Raw genomic sequence first — 27,872 nt, 5'->3', positions numbered from 1 at the left:
ACTGACTCTCTCACACACTGACTCCCTCTCACACACTGAGTCTCTCACACACACTGACTCCCTCTCACACACACTGACTCTCTCACACACGCTGACTCCCTCACACACACTGACTCCCTCTCACACACTGACTCTCTCACACACACTGACTCTCACACACACACACACTGACTCCCTCTCACACACTGACTCTCACACACACACACTGACTCTCTCACACACACTGACTCCCTCTCACATACTGACTCCCTCTCCCACACTGACTCCCTCTCACATACTGACTCCCTCACACACACTGACTCCCTCACACACACTGACTCTCACACACACACTGACTCTCACACACACACTGACTCCCTCGCACACACTGACTCTCTCACACACAAACTGACTCCCTCTCACACACTGACTCTCACACACACACACTGACTCTCTCACACACACTGACTCCCTCTCACATACTGACTCCCTCTCACACACTGACTCCCTCTCACATACTGACTCCCTCACACACACTGACTCCCTCTCACATACTGACTCCCTCTCACACACTGACTCCCTCACACACACTGACTCTCACACACACACTGACTCTCACACACACACTGACTCCCTCGCAAACACTGACTCTCTCACACACACACACTGACTCCCTCACACACACTGACTCTCTCACACACACTGACTCTCACACACACACTGACTCCCTCAAACACACACTGATTCCCTCACACACACTGACTCCCTCACACACACTGACTCTCTCACACACACTGACTCTCTCACACACATTGTTTCTCTCACACACTCTGACTCCCTCACACACACTGACTCCCTCACACACACTGACTTTCTCACACACACTGACTCTCTCACACACAATCACTCTCCCACACTGACTCCCTCACACACACTGACTCTCTCACACACAATGACTCTCTCATACACACTGACTCTCTCATACACACACTGACTCCCTCACACACACTGACTCTCCCACAGACACTGACTCCCTCACACACACTGACTCTCTCACACACAATGACTCTCTCATACACACTGACTCTCATGCACACTGACTCTCTCACACACACACTGACTCCCTCACACACACTGACTCTCTCACACACACTGACGCCCTCTCACACACTGACTCCCTCTCACACACTGACTCCCTCACACATACTGACTGCCTCTCACACACTGACTCCCTCACACACACTGACTCTCTCACACACACTGCCCCCTCTCACACACTGACTCCCTCACACACACTGAATCCCTCTCACATACTGACTCTCTCACACATACTGACTCCCTCCCACACAGTGACTCTCTCACACACTCACTCCCTCTCACATACTGACTCCCTCTCACACACTGACTCCCTCTCACATACTGACTCCCTCTCACACACTGATTCTCTCACACACACACACTGACTCTCTCACACACACTGACTCCCTCTAACACACTGCATCTCTCACACACACTGACTTTCTCACACACACTGACTCTCTCACACACACTGACTCTCTCACACACACTGACTCCCTCTAACACACTGCATCTCTCACACACACTGAATCCCTCTCACACACTGACTCCCTGTCACACACTGACTCTCTCACACACACTGACTCCCTCACACACGCTGACTCCCTCACACACACTGACTCCCTCACACACACTGACTCTCTCACACACTGACTCCCTCTCACACACTGAGTCTCTCACACACACTGACTCCCTCACACACACTGACTCTCTCACACACTCACTCCCTCTCACACACTGAGTCTCTCACACACACTGACTCCCTCTCACACACACTGACTCTCTCACACACGCTGACTCCCTCACACACACTGACTCCCTCTCACACAATGACTCTCTCACACACACTGACTCTCACACACACACACACTGACTCCCTCTCACACACTGACTCTCACACACACACACTGACTCTCTCACACACACTGACTCCCTCTCACATACTGACTCCCTCTCCCACACTGACTCCCTCTCACATACTGACTCCCTCACACACACTGACTCCCTCACACACACTGACTCTCAGACACACACTCACTCTCACACACACACTGACTCCCTCGCACACACTGACTCTCTCACACACACACACTGAATCCCTCACACACACTGACTCTCTCACACACACTGACTCTCACACACACACTGACTCCCTCAAACACACACTGACTCCCTCACACACACTGACTCTCTCACACACACTGACTCCCTCACACACACTGACTCCCTCTCACACACTGACTCCCTCTCACACACTGACTCTCTCACACACACTGACTCTCTCACACACACAGCCCCCTCTCACACACTGACTCCCTCACACACACTGACTCCCTCTCACATACTGACTCTCTCACACATACTGACTCCCTCCCACACACTGACTCTCTCACACACACTGACTCCCTCTCACATACTGACTCCCTCTCACACACTGACTCCCTCTCACATACTGACTCCCTCTCACACACTGATTCTCTCACACACACACACACTGACTCTCTCACACACACTGACTCCCTCTAACACACTGCATCTCTCACAAACACTGACTTTCTCACACACACTGACTCTCTCACACACACTGACTCTCTCACACACACTGACTCCCTCTAACACACTGCCTCTCTCACACACACTGAATCCCTCTCACACACTGACTCCCTGTCACACACTGACTCTCTCACACACACTGACTCCCTCACACACGCTGACTCCCTCACACACACTGACTCCCTCACACACACTGACTCTCTCACACACTGACTCCCTCTCACACACTGAGTCTCTCACACACACTGACTCCCTCACACACACTGACTCTCTCACACACTGACTCCCTCTCACACACTGAGTCTCTCACACACACTGACTCCCTCTCACACACACTGACTCTCTCACACACGCTGACTCCCTCACACACACTGACTCCCTCTCACACACTGACTCTCTCACACACACTGACTCTCACACACACACACACTGACTCCCTCTCACACACTGACTCGCACACACACACACTGACTCTCTCACACACACTGACTCCCTCTCACATACTGACTCCCTCTCCCACACTGACTCCCTCTCACATACTGACTCCCTCACACACACTGACTCCCTCACACACACTGACTCTCACACACACACTGACTCTCACACACACACTGACTCCCTCGCACACACTGACTCTCTCACACACAAACTGACTCCCTCTCACACACTGACTCTCACACACACACACTGACTCTCTCACACACACTGACTCCCTCTCACATACTGACACCCTCTCACACACTGACTCCCTCTCACTTACTGACTCCCTCACACACACTGACTCCCTCTCACATACTGACTCCCTCTCACACACTGACTCCCTCACACACACTGACTCTCACACACACACTGACTCTCACACACACACTGACTCCCTCGCACACACTGACTCTCTCACACACACACACTGACTCCCTCACACACACTGACTCTCTCACACACACTGACTCTCACACACACACTGACTCCCTCAAACACACACTGATTCCCTCACACACACTGACTCCCTCACACACACTGACTCTCTCACACACACTGACTCCCTCACACACACTGACTTTCTCACACACACTGACTCTCTCACACACAATCACTCTCCCACAGACACTGACTCCCTCACACACACTGACTCTCTCACACACAATGACTCTCTCATACACACTGACTCTCTCATACACACACTGACTCCCTCACACACACTGACTCTCCCACAGACACTGACTCCCTCACACACACTGACTCTCTCACACACAATGACTCTCTCATACACACTGACTCTCATACACACTGACTCTCTCACACACACACTGACTCCCTCACACACACTGACTCTCTCACACACACTGACGCCCTCTCACACACTGACTCCCTCTCACACACTGACTCCCTCACACATACTGACTGCCTCTCACACACTGACTCCCTCACACACACTGACTCTCTCACACACACTGCCCCCTCTCACACACTGACTCCCTCACACACACTGACTCCCTCTCACATACTGACTCTCTCACACATACTGACTCCCTCCCACACACTGACTCTCTCACACACTCACTCCCTCTCACATACTGACTCCCTCTCACATACTGACTCCCTCTCACACACTGATTCTCTCACACACACACACTGACACTCTCACACACACTGACTCCCTCTAACACACTGCATCTCTCACACACACTGACTTTCTCACACACACTGACTCTCTCACACACACTGACTCTCTCACACACACTGACTCCCTCTAACACACTGCATCTCTCACACACACTGAATCCCTCTCACACACTGACTCCCTGTCACACACTGACTCTCTCACACACACTGACTCCCTCACACACGCTGACTCCCTCACACACACTGACTCCCTCACACACACTGACTCTCTCACACACTGACTCCCTCTCACACACTGAGTCTCTCACACACACTGACTCCCTCACACACACTGACTCTCTCACACACTGACTCCCTCTCACACACTGAGTCTCTCACACACACTGACTCCCTCTCACACACACTGACTCTCTCACACACGCTGACTCCCTCACACACACTGACTCCCTCTCACACACTGACTCTCTCACACACACTGACTCTCACACACACACACACTGACTCCCTCTCACACACTGACTCTCACACACACACACTGACTCTCTCACACACACTGACTCCCTCTCACATACTGACTCCCTCTCCCACACTGACTCCCTCTCACATACTGACTCCCTCACACACACTGACTCCCTCACACACACTGACTCTCACACACACACTGACTCTCACACACACACTGACTCCCTCGCACACACTGACTCTCTCACACACACACACTGAATCCCTCACACACACTGACTCTCTCACACACACTGACTCTCACACACACACTGACTCCCTCAAATACACACTGACTCCCTCACACACACTGACTCTCTCACACACACTGACTCCCTCACACACACTGACTCCCTCTCACACACTGACTCCCTCTCACACACTGACTCTCTCACACACACTGACTCTCTCACACACACTGCCCCCTCTCACACACTGACTCCCTCACACACACTGACTCCCTCTCACATACTGACTCTCTCACACATACTGACTCCCTCCCACACACTGACTCTCTCACACACACTGACTCCCTCTCACATACTGACTCCCTCTCACACACTGATTCTCTCACACACACACACTGACTCTCTCACACACACTGACTCCCTCTAACACACTGCATCTCTCACACACACTGACTTTCTCACACACACTGAATCTCTCACACACACTGACTCTCTCACACACACTGACTCCCTCTAACACACTGCCTCTCTCACACACACTGAATCCCTCTCACACACTGACTCACTGTCACACACTGACTCTCTCACACACACTGACTCCCTCACACACGCTGACTCCCTCACACACACTGACTCCCTCACACACACTGACTCTCTCACACACTGACTCCCTCTCACACACTGAGTCTCTCACACACACTGACTCCCTCACACACACTGACTCTCTCACACACTGACTCCCTCTCACACACTGAGTCTCTCACACACACTGACTCCCTCTCACACACACTGACTCTCTCACACACGCTGACTCCCTCACACACACTGACTCCCTCTCACACACTGACTCTCTCACACACACTGACTCACACACACAGACACTGACTCCCTCTCACACACTGACTCTCACACACACACACTGACGCTCTCACACACACTGACTCCCTCTCACATACTGACTCCCTCTCCCACACTGACTCCCTCTCACATACTGACTCCCTCACACACACTGACTCCCTCACACACACTGACTCTCACACACACACTGACTCTCACACACACACTGACTCCCTCGCACACACTGACTCTCTCACACACACACACTGAATCCCTCACACACTCTGACTCTCTCACACACACTGACTCTCACACACACACTGACTCCCTCAAACACACACTGACTCCCTCACACAAACTGACTCTCTCACACACACTGACTCCCTCACACACACTGACTCCCTCTCACACACTGACTCCCTCTCACACACTGACTCTCTCACACACACTGACTCTCTCACACACACTGCCCCCTCTCACACACTGACTCCCTCACATACACTGACTCCCTCTCACATACTGACTCTCTCACACATACTGACTCCCTCCCACACACTGACTCTCTCACACACACTGACTCTCTCTCACATACTGACTCCCTCTCACACACTGACTCCCTCTCACATACTGACTCCCTCTCACACACTGATTCTCTCACACACACACACTGACTCTCTCACACACACTGACTCCCTCTAACACACTGCATCTCTCACACACACTGACTTTCTCACACACACTGAATCTCTCACACACACTGACTCTCTCACACACACTGACTCCCTCTAACACACTGCCTCTCTCACACACACTGAATCCCTCTCACACACTGACTCCCTGTCACACACTGACTCTCTCACACACACTGACTCCCTCACACACGCTGACTCCCTCACGCACACTGACTCCCTCACACACACTGACTCTCTCACACACTGACTCCCTCTCACACACTGAGTCTCTCACACACACTGACTCCCTCACACACACTGACTCTCTCACACACTGACTCCCTCTCACACACTGAGTCTCTCACACACACTGACTCCCTCTCACACACACTGACTCTCTCACACACGCTGACTCCCTCACACACACTGACTCCCTCTCACACACTGACTCTCTCACACACACTGACTCTCACACACACACACACTGACTCCCTCTCACACACTGACTCTCACACACACCCACTGACTCTCTCACACACACTGACTCCCTCTCACATACTGACTCCCTCTCCCACACTGACTCCCTCTCACATACTGACTCCCTCACACACACTGACTCCCTCACACACACTGACTCTCACACACACACTGACTCTCACACACACACTGACTCCCTCGCACACACTGACTCTCTCACACACACACACTGAATCCCTCACACACACTGACTCTCTCACACACACTGACTCTCACACACACACTGACTCCCTCAAACACACACTGACTCCCTCACACACACTGACTCCCTCTCACACACTGACTCTCTCACACACACTGACTCTCACACACACACAAACTGACTCCCTCTCACACACTGACTCTCACACACACACACTGACTCTCTCACACACACTGACTCCCTCTCACATACTGACTCCCTCTCACACACTGACTCTCTCACACACACTGACTCTCTCACACACATTGTTTCTCTCACACACACTGACTCCCTCACACACACTGACTCCCTCACACACACTGACTTTCTCACACACACTGACTCTCTCACACACAATCACTCTCCCACAGACACTGACTCCCTCACACACACTGACTCTCTCACACACAATGACTCTCTCATACACACTGACTCTCTCATACACACACTAACTCCCTCACACACACTGACTCTCCCACAGACACTGACTCCCTCACACACACTGACTCTCTCACATACAATGACTCTCTCATACACACTGACTCTCATACACACTGACTCTGTCACACACACACTGACTCCCTCACACACACTGACTCTCTCACACACACTGACTCCCTCTCACACACTGACTCCCTCTCACACACTGACTCCCTCACACATACTGACTGCCTCTCACACACTGACTCCCTCACACACACTGACTCTCTCACACACACTGCCCCCTCTCACATACTGACTCCCTCTCACACACTGACTCCCTCTCACATACTGACTCCCTCTCACACACTGATTCTCTCACACACACACACTGACTCTCTCACACACACTGACTCCCTCTAACACACTGCATCTCTCACACACACTGACTTTCTCACACACACTGACTCTCTCACACACACTGACTCTCTCACACACACTGACTCCCTCTAACACACTGCATCTCTCACACACACTGAATCCCTCTCACACACTGACTCCCTGTCACACACTGACTCTCTCACACACACTGACTCCCTCACACACGCTGACTCCCTCACACACACTGACTCCCTCACACACACTGACTCTCTCACACACTGACTCCCTCTCACACACTGAGTCTCTCACACACACTGACTCCCTCACACACACTGACTCTCTCACACACTCACTCCCTCTCACACACTGAGTCTCTCACACACACTGACTCCCTCTCACACACACTGACTCTCTCACACACGCTGACTCCCTCACACACACTGACTCCCTCTCACACACTGACTCTCTCACACACACTGACTCACACACACACACACTGACTCCCTCTCACACACTGACTCTCACACACACACACTGACTCTCTCACACACACTGACTCCCTCTCACATACTGACTCCCTCTCCCACACTGACTCCCTCTCACATACTGACTCCCTCACACACACTGACTCCCTCACACACACTGACTCTCACACACACACTGACTCTCACACACACACTGACTCCCTCGCACACACTGACTCTCTCACACACACACACTGAATCCCTCACACACACTGACTCTCTCACACACACTGACTCTCACACACACACTGACTCCCTCAAACACACACTGACTCCCTCACACACACTGACTCTCTCACACACACTGACTCCCTCACACACACTGACTCCCTCTCACACACTGACTCCCTCTCACACACTGACTCTCTCACACACACTGACTCTCTCACACACACTGCCCCCTCTCACACACTGACTCCCTCACACACACTGACTCCCTCTCACATACTGACTCTCTCACACATACTGACTCCCTCCCACACACTGACTCTCTCACACACACTGACTCCCTCTCACATACTGACTCCCTCTCACACACTGACTCCCTCTCACATACTGACTCCCTCTCACACACTGATTCTCTCACACACACACACTGACTCTCTCACACACACTGACTCCCTCTAACACACTGCATCTCTCACACACACTGACTTTCTCACACACACTGACTCTCTCACACACACTGACTCTCTCACACACACTGACTCCCTCTAACACACTGCCTCTCTCACACACACTGAATCCCTCTCACACACTGACTCCCTGTCACACACTGACTCTCTCACACACACTGACTCCCTCACACACGCTGACTCCCTCACGCACACTGACTCCCTCACACACACTGACTCTCTCACACACTGACTCCCTCTCACACACTGAGTCTCTCACACACACTGACTCCCTCACACACACTGACTCTCTCACACACTGACTCCCTCTCACACACTGAGTCTCTCACACACACTGACTCCCTCTCACACACACTGACTCTCTCACACACGCTGACTCCCTCACACACACTGACTCCCTCTCACACACTGACTCTCTCACACACACTGACTCTCACACACACACACACTGACTCCCTCTCACACACTGACTCTCACACACACCCACTGACTCTCTCACACACACTGACTCCCTCTCACATACTGACTCCCTCTCCCACACTGACTCCCTCTCACATACTGACTCCCTCACACACACTGACTCCCTCACACACACTGACTCTCACACACACACTGACTCTCACACACACACTGACTCCCTCGCACACACTGACTCTCTCACACACACACACTGAATCCCTCACACACACTGACTCTCTCACACACACTGACTCTCACACACACACTGACTCCCTCAAACACACACTGACTCCCTCACACACACTGACTCCCTCTCACACACTGACTCTCTCACACACACTGACTCTCACACACACACAAACTGACTCCCTCTCACACACTGACTCTCACACACACACACTGACTCTCTCACACACACTGACTCCCTCTCACATACTGACTCCCTCTCACACACTGACTCTCTCACACACACTGACTCCCTCACACACACTGACTCTCTCACACACACTGACTCTCTCACACACATTGTTTCTCTCACACACACTGACTCCCTCACACACACTGACTCCCTCACACACACTGACTTTCTCACACACACTGACTCTCTCACACACAATCACTCTCCCACAGACACTGACTCCCTCACACACACTGACTCTCTCACACACAATGACTCTCTCATACACACTGACTCTCTCATACACACACTAACTCCCTCACACACACTGACTCTCCCACAGACACTGACTCCCTCACACACACTGACTCTCTCACATACAATGACTCTCTCATACACACTGACTCTCATACACACTGACTCTGTCACACACACACTGACTCCCTCACACACACTGACTCTCTCACACACACTGACGCCCTCTCACACACTGACTCCCTCTCACACACTGACTCCCTCACACATACTGACTGCCTCTCACACACTGACTCCCTCACACACACTGACTCTCTCACACACACTGCCCCCTCTCACATACTGACTCCCTCTCACACACTGACTCCCTCTCACATACTGACTCCCTCTCACACACTGATTCTCTCACACACACACACTGACTCTCTCACACACACTGACTCCCTCTAACACACTGCATCTCTCACACACACTGACTTTCTCACACACACTGACTCTCTCACACACACTGACTCTCTCACACACACTGACTCCCTCTAACACACTGCATCTCTCACACACACTGAATCCCTCTCACACACTGACTCCCTGTCACACACTGACTCTCTCACACACACTGACTCCCTCACACACGCTGACTCCCTCACACACACTGACTCCCTCACACACACTGACTCTCTCACACACTGACTCCCTCTCACACACTGAGTCTCTCACACACACTGACTCCCTCACACACACTGACTCTCTCACACACTCACTCCCTCTCACACACTGAGTCTCTCACACACACTGACTCCCTCTCACACACACTGACTCTCTCACACACGCTGACTCCCTCACACACACTGACTCCCTCTCACACACTGACTCTCTCACACACACTGACTCACACACACACACACTGACTCCCTCTCACACACTGACTCTCACACACACACACTGACTCTCTCACACACACTGACTCCCTCTCACATACTGACTCCCTCTCCCACACTGACTCCCTCTCACATACTGACTCCCTCACACACACTGACTCCCTCACACACACTGACTCTCACACACACACTGACTCTCACACACACACTGACTCCCTCGCACACACTGACTCTCTCACACACACACACTGAATCCCTCACACACACTGACTCTCTCACACACACTGACTCTCACACACACACTGACTCCCTCAAACACACACTGACTCCCTCACACACACTGACTCTCTCACACACACTGACTCCCTCACACACACTGACTCCCTCTCACACACTGACTCCCTCTCACACACTGACTCTCTCACACACACTGACTCTCTCACACACACTGCCCCCTCTCACACACTGACTCCCTCACACACACTGACTCCCTCTCACATACTGACTCTCTCACACATACTGACTCCCTCCCACACACTGACTCTCTCACACACACTGACTCCCTCTCACATACTGACTCCCTCTCACACACTGACTCCCTCTCACATACTGACTCCCTCTCACACACTGATTCTCTCACAGACACACACTGACTCTCTCACACACACTGACTCCCTCTAACACACTGCATCTCTCACACACACTGACTTTCTCACACACACTGACTCTCTCACACACACTGACTCCCTCACACACGCTGACTCCCTCACACACACTGACTCCCTCACACACACTGACTCTCTCACACACTGACTCCCTCTCACACACTGAGTCTCTCACACACACTGACTCCCTCACACACACTGACTCTCTCACACACTGACTCCCTCTCACACACTGAGTCTCTCACACACACTGACTCCCTCTCACACACACTGACTCTCTCACACACGCTGACTCCCTCACACACACTGACTCCCTCTCACACACTGACTCTCTCACACACACTGACTCTCACACACACACACACTGACTCCCTCTCACACACTGACTCTCACACACACACACTGACTCTCTCACACACACTGACTCCCTCTCACATACTGACTCCCTCTCCCACACTGACTCCCTCTCACATACTGACTCCCTCACACACACTGACTCCCTCACACACACTGACTCTCACACACACACTGACTCTCACACACACACTGACTCCCTCGCACACACTGACTCTCTCACACACACACACTGAATCCCTCACACACACTGACTCTCTCACACACACTGACTCTCACACACACACTGACTCCCTCAAACACACACTGACTCCCTCACACACACTGACTCCCTCTCACACACTGACTCTCTCACACACACTGACTCTCACACACACACAAACTGACTCCCTCTCACACACTGACTCTCACACACACACACTGACTCTCTCACACACACTGACTCCCTCTCACATACTGACTCCCTCTCACACACTGACTCTCTCACACATACTGACTCCCTCACACACACTGACTCCCTCTCACATACTGACTCCCTCTCACACACTGACTCCCTCACACACACTGACTCTCACACACACACTGACTCTCACACACACACTGACTCCCTCGCACACACTGACTCTCTCACACACACACACTGACTCCCTCACACACACTGACTCTCTCACACACACTGACTCTCACACACACTCTGACTCCCTCAAACACACACTGATTCCCTCACACACACTGACTCCCTGTCACACACTGACTCCCTCACACACACTGACTCTCTCACACACACTGCCCCCTCTCACACACTGACTCCCTCACACACACTGACTCCCTCTCACATACTGACTCTCTCACACATACTGACTCCCTCCCACACACTGACTCTCTCACACACACTGACTCCCTCTCACATACTGACTCCCTCTCACACAATGACTCCCTCTCACATACTGACTCCCTCTCACACACTGATTCTCTCACACACACACACTGACTCTCTCACACAAACTGACTCCCTCTAACACACTGCATCTCTCACACACACTGACTTTCTCACACACACTGACTCTCTCACACACACTGACTCTCTCACACACACTGACTCCCTCTAACACACTGCCTCTCTCACACACACTGAATCCCTCTCACACACTGACTCCCTGTCACACACTGACTCTCTCACACACACTGACTCCCTCACACACGCTGACTCCCTCACACACACACTGACTCCCTCACACACACTGACTCTCTCACACACTGACTCCCTCTCACACACTGAGTCTCTCACACACACTGACTCCCTCACACACACTGACTCTCTCACACACTGACTCCCTCTCACACACTGAGTCTCTCACACACACTGACTCCCTCTCACACACACTGACTCTCTCACACACTCTGACTCCCTCACACACACTGACTCCCTCTCACACACTGACTCTCTCACACACACTGACTCTCACACACACACACACTGACTCCCTCTCACACACTGACTCTCACACACACACACTGACGCTCTCACACACACTTACTCCCTCTCACATACTGACTCCCTCTCCCACACTGACTCCCTCTCACATACTGACTCCCTCACACACACTGACTCCCTCACACACACTGACTCTCACACACACACTGACTCTCACACACACACTGACTCCATCGCACACACTGACTCTCTCACACACACACACTGAATCCCTCACACACACTGACTCTCTCACACACACTGACTCTCACACACACACTGACTCCCTCAAACACACACTGATTCCCTCACACACACTGACTCTCTCACACACACTGACTCTCTCACACACAATGACTCTCACACACACACTGACTCCCTCGCACACACTGACTCTCTCACACACACACACTGAATCCCTCACACACACTGACTCTCTCACACACACTGACTCTCACACACACACTGACTCCCTCAAACACACACTGACTCCCTCACACACACTGACTCCCTCTCACACACTGACTCTCTCACACACACTGACTCTCACACACACACAAACTGACTCCCTCTCACACACTGACTCTCACACACACACACTGACTCTCTCACACACACTGACTCCCTCTCACATACTGACTCCCTCTCACACACTGACTCTCTCACACATACTGACTCCCTCACACACACTGACTCCCTCTCACATACTGACTCCCTCTCACACACTGACTCCCTCACACACACTGACTCTCACACACACACTGACTCTCACACACACACTGACTCCCTCGCACACACTGACTCTCTCACACACACACACTGACTCCCTCACACACACTGACTCTCTCACACACACTGACTCTCACACACACTCTGACTCCCTCAAACACACACTGACTCCCTCACACACACTGACTCTCTCACACACTGACTCCCTCACACACACTGACTCCCTCACACACACTGCCCCCTCTCACACACTGACTCCCTCACACACACTGACTCCCTCTCACATACTGACTCTCTCACACATACTGACTCCCTCCCACACACTGACTCTCTCACACACACTGACTCCCTCTCACATACTGACTCCCTCTCACACAATGACTCCCTCTCACATACTGACTCCCTCTCACACACTGATTCTCTCACACACACACACTGACTCTCTCACACAAACTGACTCCCTCTAACACACTGCATCTCTCACACACACTGACTTTCTCACACACACTGACTCTCTCACACACACTGACTCTCTCACACACACTGACTCCCTCTAACACACTGCCTCTCTCACACACACTGAATCCCTCTCACACACTGACTCCCTGTCACACACTGACTCTCTCACACACACTGACTCCCTCACACACGCTGACTCCCTCACACACACTGACTCCCTCACACACACTGACTCTCTCACACACTGACTCCCTCTCACACACTGAGTCTCTCACACACACTGACTCCCTCACACACACTGACTCTCTCACACACTGACTCCCTCTCACACACTGAGTCTCTCACACACACTGACTCCCTCTCACACACACTGACTCTCTCACACACGCTGACTCCCTCACACACACTGACTCCCTCTCACACACTGACTCTCTCACACACACTGACTCTCACACACACACACACTGACTCCCTCTCACACACTGACTCTCACACACACACACTGACGCTCTCACACACACTTACTCCCTCTCACATACTGACTCCCTCTCCCACACTGACTCCCTCTCACATACTGACTCCCTCACACACACTGACTCCCTCACACACACTGACTCTCACACACACACTGACTCTCACACACACACTGACTCCATCGCACACACTGACTCTCTCACACACACACACTGAATCCCTCACACACACTGACTCTCTCACACACACTGACTCTCACACACACACTGACTCCCTCAAACACACACTGACTCCCTCACACACACTGACTCCCTCTCACACACTGACGCTCTCACACACACTGACTCTCACACACACACAAACTGACTCCCTCTCACACACTGACTCTCACACACACACACTGACTCTCTCACACACACTGACTCCCTCTCACATACTGACTCCCTCTCACACACTGACTCCCTCTCACATACTGACTCCCTCACACACACTGACTCCCTCTCACATACTGACTCCCTCTCACACACTGACTCCCTCACACACACTGACTCTCACACACACACTGACTCTCACACACACACTGACTCCCTCGCACACACTGACTCTCTCACACACACACACTGACTCCCTCACACACACTGACTCTCTCACACACACTGACTCTCACACACACACTGACTCCCTCAAACACACACTGATTCCCTCACACACACTGACTCCCTCACACACACTGACTCCCTCACACACACTGACTTTCTCACACACACTGACTCTCTCATACACACTGACTCTCTCATACACACACTGACTCCCTCACACACACTGACTCTCTCACACACATTGTTTCTCTCACACACACTGACTCCCTCACACACACTGACTCCCTCACACACACTGACTTTCTCACACACACTGACACTCTCATACACACTGACTCTCTCATACACACACTGACTCCCTCACACACACTGACTCTCCCACAGACACTGACTCCCTCACACACACTGACTCTCTCACACACAATGACTCTCTCATACACACTGACTCTCATACACACTGACTCTCTCACACACACACTGACTCCCTCACACACACTGACTCTCTCACACACACTGACGCCCTCTCACACACTGAGTCCCTCTCACACACTGACTCCCTCACACATACTGACTCCCTCTCACACACTGACTCCCTCACACACGCTGACTCTCTCACACACACTGCCCCCTCTCACACACTGACTCCCTCACACACACTGACTCCCTCTCACATACTGACTCTCTCACACATACTGACTCCCTCCCACACACTGACTCTCTCACACACACTGACTCCCTCTCACATACTGACTCCCTCTCACACACTGACTCCCTCTCACATACTGACTCCCTCTCACACACTGATTCTCTCACACACACACACTGACTCTCTCACACACACTGACTCCCTCTAACACACTGCATCTCTCACACACACTGACTTTCTCACACACACTGACTCTCTCACACACACTGACTCTCTCACACACACTGACTCCCTCTTACACACTGCATCTCTCACACACACTGAATCCCTCTCACACACTGACTCCCTGTCACACACTGACTCTCTCACACACACTGACTCCCTCACACACGCTGACTCCCTCACACACACTGACTCCCTCACACACACTGACTCTCTCACACACTGACTCCCTCTCACACACTGAGTCTCTCACACACACTGACTCCCTCACACACACTGACTCTCTCACACACTGACTCCCTCTCACACACTGAGTCTCTCACACACACTGACTCCCTCTCACACACACTGACTCTCTCACACACGCTGACTCCCTCACACACACTGACTCCCTCTCACACACTGACTCTCTCACACACACTGACTCTCACACACACACACACTGACTCCCTCTCACACACTGACTCTCACACACACACACTGACTCTCTCACACACACTGACTCCCTCTCACATACTGACTCCCTCTCCCACACTGACTCCCTCTCACATACTGACTCCCTCACACACACTGACTCCCTCACACACACTGACTCTCACACACACACTGACTCTCACACACACACTGACTCCCTCGCACACACTGACTCTCTCACACACACACACTGAATCCCTCACACACACTGACTCTCTCACACACACTGACTCTCACACACACACTGACTCCCTCAAACACACACTGACTCCCTCACACACACTGACTCCCTCACACACACTGACTCTCTCACACACACTGACTCTCACACACACACTGACTCTCTCACACACACTGACTCCCTCGCACACACTGACTCTCTCACACACACTGACTCCCTCTCACACACTGACTCCCTCACACTCACTGACTCTCTCACACACACTGACTCTCACACACACTGACTCCCTCACACACACTGACTCCCTCACACACACTGACTCTCTCACACACACTGACTCTCACACACACTGACTCCCTCACACACACTGACTCCCTCACACACACTGACTCCCTCTCACACACTGACTCCCTCACACACACTGACTCTCTCACACACACTGACTTCCTCACACACACTGACTCCCTCTCACACACTGACTTTCTCACACACACTGACTCTCTCACACACAATCACTCTCTCATACACACTGACTCTCACACACACACTGACTCCCTCACACACACACTGACTGCCTCACACACACTGACTCCCTCACACACACTGACTCTCACACACACTGCATCTCTCACACACACTGACTGCCTCACACACACTGACTCCCTCACACACATTGACTCTCTCACACACACTGACTCCCTCACACACACTGACTCTCTCACACACACTGACTCTCCCACAGACACTGACTCCCTCACACACACTGACTCCCTCACACACACTGACTCTCTCATACACACTGACTCTCACACACACACTGACTCTCTCACACACACTGACTCTCTCACACACACTGACTCTCTCACACACACTGACTCTCTCACACACACTGACTCCCTCACACACACTGACTCTCTCACACACACTGACTCTCCCACAGACACTGACTCCCTCACACACACTGACTCTCTCACACACACTGACTCTCTCACACACACTGACTCTCCCACAGCCACTGACTCCCTCACACACACTGACTCTCTCACACACACTGACTCTCACACACACACTGACTCCCTCACACAGACTGAGTTCCTCATACACACTGACTCCCTCACACACACTGACTCTCTCTCACACACAGACTCCCTCACACATGCAAGCACACACACATGCACACACACACACACACACATGCACACACGGATTAAGTCTCACACACTGACTCTGTCACACAGACTCACTCATCCTGGCTCTCTCACACACAAACTCACTCATCCTGGCTCTCACACACACAGACTCACTCACCCTGGTCCTCAGACAGACACAGACTCACTCACCCTGGCCCTCAGACACACACAGACTCACTCACACACACAGACTCACTCTCACACACACACATTCACTCACCCGGACCCTCACACACATAGACTCACTCACACACACAGACTCTCTCTCACACACACAGACTCACTCACTCACACACACAGACTCACTCTCACACACACACATTCACTCACCCGGACCCTCACACACACAGACTCACTCACACGCACAGACTCACTCTCACACACACACATTCACTCACCCGGACCCTCACACACACCGACTCACTCTCCCACATGTAGACTCACTCTCACACACACACACACACTCACTGACCCTGACCCTCACACACACAGACTCACTCTCACACACACACACACTCACTGATCCTGACCCTCACACACACAGACTCACTGTGTTACAAAACTCGCATACTTACCTCAGAACTCAGAAACCGCCGTTCCCAGCAGTCCTCGGGACTTCTGTGCATGTGGTGGCCAGGATCTGTTTTACGTTCTCTAGGCCAGGAACCAGGCCTGTGCACCTGTGTAGAAGAAAAGTGAGACAGCGCGATACAGCAGATTAGGTGACCTGAAGTGGAGCACGATTGCAAAAACAGTGTCCCAAGGAGCAGGACAGGAAGGGGGACATGGAGAAGGTCCCAAACCAAGAGTAAGGTCCCAAGCAAGGACAGAAACAGATCCCAGAAGACAGTCTTAGGTGAAGGACAAAGATAGAGATCAGAAATAGATCCTTTTAAACAAAGCTGAAAGAATGGAGCAGAGCAATTGACTCCGAATTAAGGAGAGAGCTGTGGGGAGCGGGCTTGATGCAAAGTGCGCTTGAGAGATGACCTGAAGATCCAAGAGGGCAGCCGAAGGTTGGTGACTCCATGCTGTGGTGGGCCACGGTACCCTTTGGAGCAGTGGTGTCCTTCTTGGTGCAGCCGAAGGTCTGAAATTGTGCTTAGAAGGCGAAGCTTGAGTGTATGCAGGAGTCCACGGGAAAGGAATCTTGGAAGGCAAGATTGAAATCCTGGAGATCGTTTGTTGTTGAAGCTGTCCGAGTGGGAGCAGCTTCTGGAGAGAATTCCAAGGTGGGTTCTTCAAATGTGGAAATTGGAAACCCATGTGAAAAAGACAGTTTCAGTGAGATTGGTTGGGCTCACAATGTGACAAACCTCTGGGTGGGTTGGTGAAAAATCCATAGAGCCTGCTTTCATCACATCTTCCATTTACTTTGGAGTGCGTTGTGTCTGACAACAGTTCACCAGTTCATTCACATGTACTGCATGCTTAGCCTTAATAATAGAGTATGAGATAGATATGGTAAATTGTTTTATCTTTCTGAATTTGTCTGCGTCTGTGAAGATTTAGAAAGAATAGCGAATATTTGAATCATTATCTTGTGTTTGTATTCCGATCTTTCCATCCTTTTTGTCTGGTGTAATATGTTCATTTTTCTTCTTTATTACATGTTTTATTCTTTGTGTTGCAATTTCCTTAGCAGAATGAATGTGTTCAGTAACTTACCTCCATGTTTCCTGAAAAAAATTTAAAAGTTAGGATCTATTAAGACACTCTGGGATCTGACTTGTGCAATATTAAGGTCAGCTGGGATTGTAACAAAGGGCAGAATTTAGCCCTCGATGGGTGTGCGGGCCCCATCGGCTCAAGGGCAGGTGGGCACCCCAACTCCGCCGCTGAATCGGGTCCGGCCGCCATTTTGAGTGGGTGGGCCAATTAAGGGCCAGTGAGATGGGACATGTTAATAAATATGACATAAAGTTTATTAAAGATTTTTAAAACGGACATGAAGCCTCATCCTGCCGGTGAATGAGGTTTCATGTATTATCAGAAGCCCGCTGGGGCTCCTGGCCTGTCCGCCGGCCTTAAGCTTGGACGGGCAGGGCCTTTAATTGTCTTGATTATCCTGCCAATGGGCTCAATTGGCCTTTGACAGGTCGTCGGGCGGACAGCTGATCATGCCGTCCCCCCTGCCTTCCTGAATATTTAAGTGGGGTGGGATGAGGTCGGGCGTTTCCTCCTGACATCAGCCCATGTCATTTTCGCATCAGCGAGCAGGCCCCACCCCCAGCTCGCAAACGGAAAAATCCTGGCCAAAGTTGGTGGGGGGGGTGGGGCTTGTCAGGGATCAAAAATCCTTGAATCCTGTGAATCCTTAAAGAGACAAGTATGTGGAGGTACTGGGTATAGCAACATGATTTGCTGTGAGATATATTACACTGTCTGGAACTCAGAAATGGCTTTGACTGTTGTCAAGGCTTTTCTGGGAGTAGAAGATGTGACCATGGGTTATTTGAAATTCTTGACGAAGGTCAAACTAAGAGATTTAGCAGGTAAACTGAATGTAGAAATAAAAGCAGTATTTTGTGCAAAGTAATCACCCAGCATTTAGTATAAAAAGGAGAGAAACCTGAAATTGGTATCTCACTGCTAGAGTTGGCTAAAATTCAGTTAGGAATAAAATAAATAGGGATAGAAAGAGATAGAGAAAAGCAAAAGCTTGAACTTGAAAAGGAAGTGAAAATGAAAAAAGAAACTGGCAAAAGAGGAAAAAGGAACAAGAAATGGAAATGCGGAAGCTTGAGATTGAGTTTCAAAGAGAAAAATAAAAACTCAGAGGTTATGTACTGGCTAAAGAAAAGTTTAGATTAAAGAAGGTACTGAGGGATCGTAGTTCAGAGGGTGAATCTGATTCCACTGAGGAGTTTGATTTAATTAAAAATTTTAATTTAGTGTCTAAATTTACTGAGGATGGAGTGGAACAATATTTCACCCTCATTTGAAAAGATAGCTGGGAAGTAGAAGTGGCCAAAAGATGCTTGGATCTTAAAGTTGCAAAGTGTTCTGTCCACTACAGCTTTGAATGCGTTAACCAGTCTGTCAGAAGAGCAATCTGCAGACGATGAAGGAGTAACATGGCAATACTCAATGCTCGTGAGCCTGTCCCTGAAGCTTATCAATTAAAGATTAGGCTCATAAAGAAAAGGCCTAATCAGACATTTGTAGAATTTGCTAGGGGAAAAAAAAAAACGCTGCGAGATCAGTGGTTTTGATCACTGAAATGAGAAAAAAACATCTGAAAACTTAAAGGATGTAATGATTATGGAAGATTATGAATACTGAAACAATATTCTAGTAACCATTAAGATTCATTTAGATGTACGTTTAGTATCAGGATCTGAGAAGTAGCAGCTTTGGTGGATACCCATAATATCACACAGTTACATGTGGGGAAATGGGAATCAACAGGGGAACTGGAGGGACAAGAAAGAATCTAGCTTTATGGAGAAGGCAGAAGATGTTCCAGTCAAGAAAAAGGATATTGTAAAGAATTAAAAGGGTGAAAATAAACCAGTATGCTTTATTGCCATAAGACAAGGCATCTCAAAGCCTGTTGTTGGAAGCTGAATCTCTTCTGCACACTCAAACTCTCTCACACACACAAACTCTCACACATACAGATTCTCTCACACATACAGACTCATTCTCACACACACTCTCACACACACAGACTCATTCTCACACACACTCTCACACACACAGACTCATTCTCACACACACACATAGATTCAATCTCACACACAAAATCTCTCACACACACAAACTCTCTCACACATACAGATTCATTCTCACACCCAAACTCATGCACACACAGACTCATTCTCACACACAGACTCACTCACACACACACTCTCTCACACACAGACTCACTCACACGTACCGACTCAATCTCAAACACAGGCTCACTCACACACAGACTTTCTCACACACACAGACTCTCTCACACATACAGACTGATTCTCAAACACAGGCTCTCTCACAAACAGACTCTCCACACAAACTCTCTCACAGACAAAGACTCTCACACATACAGATCCACACATAAACAAACTCTCACACGCACAGACTTTTTTGCACATAGACTCACTCTCACACAAAGACTCATTCACACACACACGTCGACTCACTCACACATACAAACTCATTCACACAGACTCTAACACACACAGTCTCACACACAGACTCGCTCGCGCACACAGGGCGGAATCGTCCCAGATTTGCACTTGATTTCAGTAGCGGGCACAATAGCAGCTTCTCATGCTGTATCATCCCAAACCCGCTGCATTAATTATGTATTCCTGGAAAACACGCAGTTTTGATGGCAGGCGGGGTCTCATGTGCCCCCCCACGCCATCACCTCGCCGCTTCACCACGCCAAGCGCCATAGTTAAAGTGCAGCTGTTCGCACTCCTACCAGTGCTTCCAGTCCACAACTGCTGCACGGAAGACAAGACCCCAGAAGGCAAGAAGACTGCAGCCCCCAGGTTCAATGATGCATCCCTCGAGCATCTTTTGGGCGCCCACCGTGATGTCCTCAACTCCTGCTCTGGCCACAGGATAGGCAGCAACATCACAAATCTGGTTTGGGAGGTGGTGTCAGCGGTGGTCAGTACCAATGCCCTGCAAAAGAGGACAGCCACCCAGTGCTGCAAGAGGACGATGATCTCCACCGTTCTGCCAGGGTAAGTCAATCTTCTCATCACTCTCAACTCACAAACTCATCACACATCCACAGGGCCCTCACTCACTGCCAGTTCAAGGGACATCACCATTCACTCTCTAGCACACACCTTCATGGTCCTCATCCCATCCATGGGCCCATTCACCACCCATACATGCCAGGAATACTTATCACCTGCCCTGGCAGGTGTCCTGCTTACATTCTCTCCATCCGTATTCATACAGGACAAGCTGGTACAGAACAAGAGGTTGAAGTTACAGACTGGTGGGGGAATGCCTGAAATCAAGGTCCTCACAGACTTTGAAAATAGAGTCATCCCGCTGGCCGGCAGGGATCTGGACTGGTCCTGTGCTGACAGTGAGGTTGACAGTGCTCAGCCAACTGAGGATCCAGGAGTGCAACATCCATCAGACAACCATACTGTGAGTGATGTGTCCTATTTCACAGGCCACTGCCATGCACTAATTATCTAAGTTCTGCACTGGTGAGCTGTTTTGAGCTGCAGTGAAATGCTTCAGTTGCCGTTTGGTGACTGAGGGTGTTTAAGGGTAAATTAAGGGTTTAATTCTATCTAAAATCTAGTCTTTCTTTAATTTAGCAATTAACTAAAATTTGCTGTTAGGGTTGGAAGAAGGTGAGTTTTAGTCCAGGGCTCATACAGGCTCTGCTTGCAGCTGCAACTAACTAATTAGATAACGGGCTGAATCAGGTTTTCAGAGGCTAGGTTCAGGGAGTTTAAAAGTAGGCTATCGTATAGCGCTGTTTTGGGCTGCAGTTGAGTGTTTCAGTTGGGGTTTGGTGACTGAGGGAGTTCAGTGAGGAGGGAGGAGGTGCTCCTTTTCTTTTCTACTTTTCCTCAGAAAGAAGAACAGCAGCCTTGGTAAGTAGGACTTGGTGGGTAAATTAGAAAAAGTGTAATATTTCTAAACAAGTTGCTATACATGGATTTAACTGAAAAGTGCCAGGAATAAGGGAAATGTAGAGCCAATATAGTAAACTAATATAAATAATCTAAAGTAGAATAAAGTTAACATAGGGAAAGTAGGGTTAAGACACGGAAGGTCAGCTCAGTCAAGTAGAATGCATGTCCTGTAATATGTGCGAGGTCATGGACACTATCATGTGCAGGAAGTGCTGCCAGCTGCAGAAACTGGAGCTCCGGGTTTCAGAGGTTGAGCAGCGGCTGGAGTCACTGTGGTGCATCTGCAAGGCTGAGAGCTACATGGATAGCACGTTCAGAGAGGTGGTCACACTGCAGCTTATGGGCCTGGAGAAAGAGAGAAAATGGGTGACCACCAGGCAGTCCAAGAGAAGTAGGCAGGTAGTGCAGGAGTCCCCTGGGGTCCCGCTCACTAATCGGTTTGCTGTATTGGAAGCTGGTGAGGGCACTGGCTCCTCAGGGCAGTGCAGTCAGAACAAATTAGTGGCACCACGTGCGTCTCAGCTGTACAGGAGTTGAGGAAGAAGAAAGAAAGAGCAATAGTGATAGGGGATTCATTGGTTAGGGGAGCAGGCAGGATGGTATATTATCTCCCTGGTGCCAGGGTCAAGGATGTCACAGAGCGGCTTCAAGACATTCTTCTGGGGGAGGGTGAACAACCAGAGATCATGGTCCACATTGGTACCTATGACTTAGGTAGGAAAGGGTATCTGGTCCTGCAATCCAAATTTAGGGAGCCAGGCAGGACCTCAAATGTGGTAATCTCCTGATTACTCCCATTGCCACGGGTCAGTGATTACAGAAATAGGAGGATAAGGCAGATGAATGCATGGCTGGAAAGATGGTGCAGGAGGGAGGTCTTTAGATTCCTGGGACACTGGGACTGGCTCTGGGGGAGATGGCACCTGTACAAGCCGGATGGGTTGTACCTGAACAGAGCTGGGCTGAGTTCCTTGTGGGGCATTTTGCTAGTGCTGTTGGGAGGGCTTTAAACTAACTCGGCAAGAGTGTGGGAACCAGGAGAAAATTTTAGAGAGGAATACTAGGGTGCACAAAATACTGGGAGAGACAGCTAACACTAGAATAGAGAATGGTAAATGAATAGGTAAAGTCGGGGTAAGAGCGATAGTAACAAAATCTAAATCAGGGTTATATATGCTTGTATGTGAATGCACGGAGTACAGTAAATAAGATTGGGGAGCTACAGGTGCAGATTGCCATGTGGAAATATGATGTTGTGGCGATAACGGAGACCTGGCTCAAGGAAGGGCAGAACTGGGTGTTAAATATTCCCAGGTACAAGGCATTCAGAGAAGATAGGAAAGGAACTAAAGGAGGATGGGTGGCGGTATTGGTTAGGGAGAGCATTGTAGTACTGGAGAAAGAGGATGTCCCAGAGGGTTCAAGGACAGAATCAATTTAGCTAAAGCTAAAGAACAAAAAGGGTGCAATTACATTGCTCGGTGTAGTCTAAAGACTGCCAAATAGTGATAAGGATGTGGAAGAACAAATCTGCAGGGAAATCAGAGAGAAATGCAATCATTATAGAGTAGTTATAATGGGGGAGTTTAATTACCTGAATGTAGACTGAGACAGTGGTGGTGTAAAGGGCAGAGAGGGGCAAAAGTTCCTAGTTTGTGTTCAGGAGAATTTTCTACGGCAGTATGTGCCCAATCCAAAAAGAAAAGATGCACTGTTGGACCTGGTTCTTGGAAATGAGATGAGTCAAGTAGATCAAATGTTAGTTGGGGAACAGTTAGGAGACAGTGATCATTGTATTGTATGTTTTAGAATGATGATAGGAAAGTACGGTAGGCAATCCAGAGTAAGAATAATTAACTGGACAAGAGCTGATTTTAATGCGACAAGAATGGAGCTGGGCCAGATAGACTGCAACGAAAGATTGCCAAGGAAAACTGGAGCTGAACAATGGGCTACATTCAAAAAAGAATTGGTTTGGGCACAGACAAGGTATATACCATCAAAAGGGAAAGATAGGGCAAACAAATGCAGAGCTCCCTGGATGAAAAGGAGATAGAAATTAAGATAAAGAAGAAAAAGTGTGCTTACGGCAGGTGTCAGGTAGAAAATACAATTGATAGTGATGACGAAGACAGAAGGTTCAGAGGGGAGCATGTTAGAGAAACAAAGAGGGATTATGAGAAGACTGACAGCCAACATAACGGGGAATTCCAAGTCTCCTGTAGGCATATAAATAGTAAAAGGGTGGTAAAAGGAGGAGTAGGACCAATTAGGGACCTAAAAGGGAATTTACATATGGACAAAGGGGCCATGGTCTGTCTCCACCAAGGAGGTAGATGCTACCCAAGTCATGGTGACAAATGAAGAAACTCTGTCACTAGAAGGGTTCAAAATTGATAAGGAGGAAGAGTTGAATAGACTGTTGGTACTGAAAGTTGACAAGGAACCGGGGTCGGGTGGAATACATCCAAGGATATTGAAGGAAGTGGGAATAAAAATTGCAGCGGCACCAGCCATAATATTTCAGTCTTCCCTAGACTCAGGGATGGTGTCAGCGGACTGGAGAATTGCAAACATTACACCCTTGTTCAAAAAAGGTTGTAAGAATAAGCCCAGCAATTACAGACCAGTCAGTTTAACTTCAGTTGTGGGCAAGATAGATATAGTGGTCACATGGAAAAATATGGATTGATAACAAAGAGCCGGCATGGATTCCTAAAGGGGAAATTGTGTTTAACTAACTCGCTGGAGTTTTTTGAAGTGGTGACAGAAAAGATCGATGAGGGTAATGCTGTTGATGTGGTGTACATGGACTTTCAAAAGGCATTTGACACAGTGCCACACAACAGACTTGTGAGAAAAGTTATTGCTCATGGAATAAAAGGGACAATCGCAGCATGGATACAAAATTGGATGAAAACTAGGAATCAGAGAGTAATGGTCAATGGATATTTTTCGGGCTGGAGAAAGGTTTGTAGTGGAGTTCCCCAGGGGTCGGTATTGGGACCCTTGCTTTTCCTGATATATATTAATGATTTAGATCTTGGTGTGCAGGGGACAATTTCAAAGTTTGCAGATGATACAAAGCTTGGGAGTGTTATGAACTGCCAGGAGGATGGTGTGGAACTTCAAGAGGACTTAGACAAGTTGGTGGAGTGGGCAGATAGGTGGCAGATGAAGTTCAAGATAAAGCTCAATGGAGAATTATGAGGTGTGCATTTTGGTAGGAAGAACATGGACAGACAACATAAAATAAGGGGTGAAATTTTGAAAGGGGTGCAGGAGCAGGAAGACTTGGGGTGTATTTGTGCATAGATCATTGAAGGTGTCAGGACAGGTAGAGAGAGCAGCTAATAAAGCATACAGTATTCTGTGCTTTATTAATAGGGCATAAGGTACAAGAGAAGGGAGGTTATGCTGAATTTATGCAAGACACTCGTTGGACCTCAGCTGGAATATTATGTACAGGGCGCCACATTATAGGAAGGATGTGAACACATTGGCGAGAGTGCAGAAGAGGTTTACAAGAATGGTTCCAGGGATGAGACACTTCAATTACAAAGATAGATTGGAGAGGTTGGGACTGTTCTCCTTGGAGGGAAGAAGGCTGAGAGGAGATTTGATAGGGATGTTCAAAATCATGAGGGGGCTGGACAGATTAGATAGGGAGAAGCTGTTCCTGCTCATAAAAGGATCAAGAAT

Source organism: Carcharodon carcharias, chromosome 18 (genome assembly GCF_017639515.1).
Source record: "Carcharodon carcharias isolate sCarCar2 chromosome 18, sCarCar2.pri, whole genome shotgun sequence".
Classification (NCBI taxonomy): Eukaryota; Metazoa; Chordata; class Chondrichthyes; order Lamniformes; family Lamnidae; genus Carcharodon; species Carcharodon carcharias.
This window is presented reverse-complemented; position numbering follows the sequence as displayed.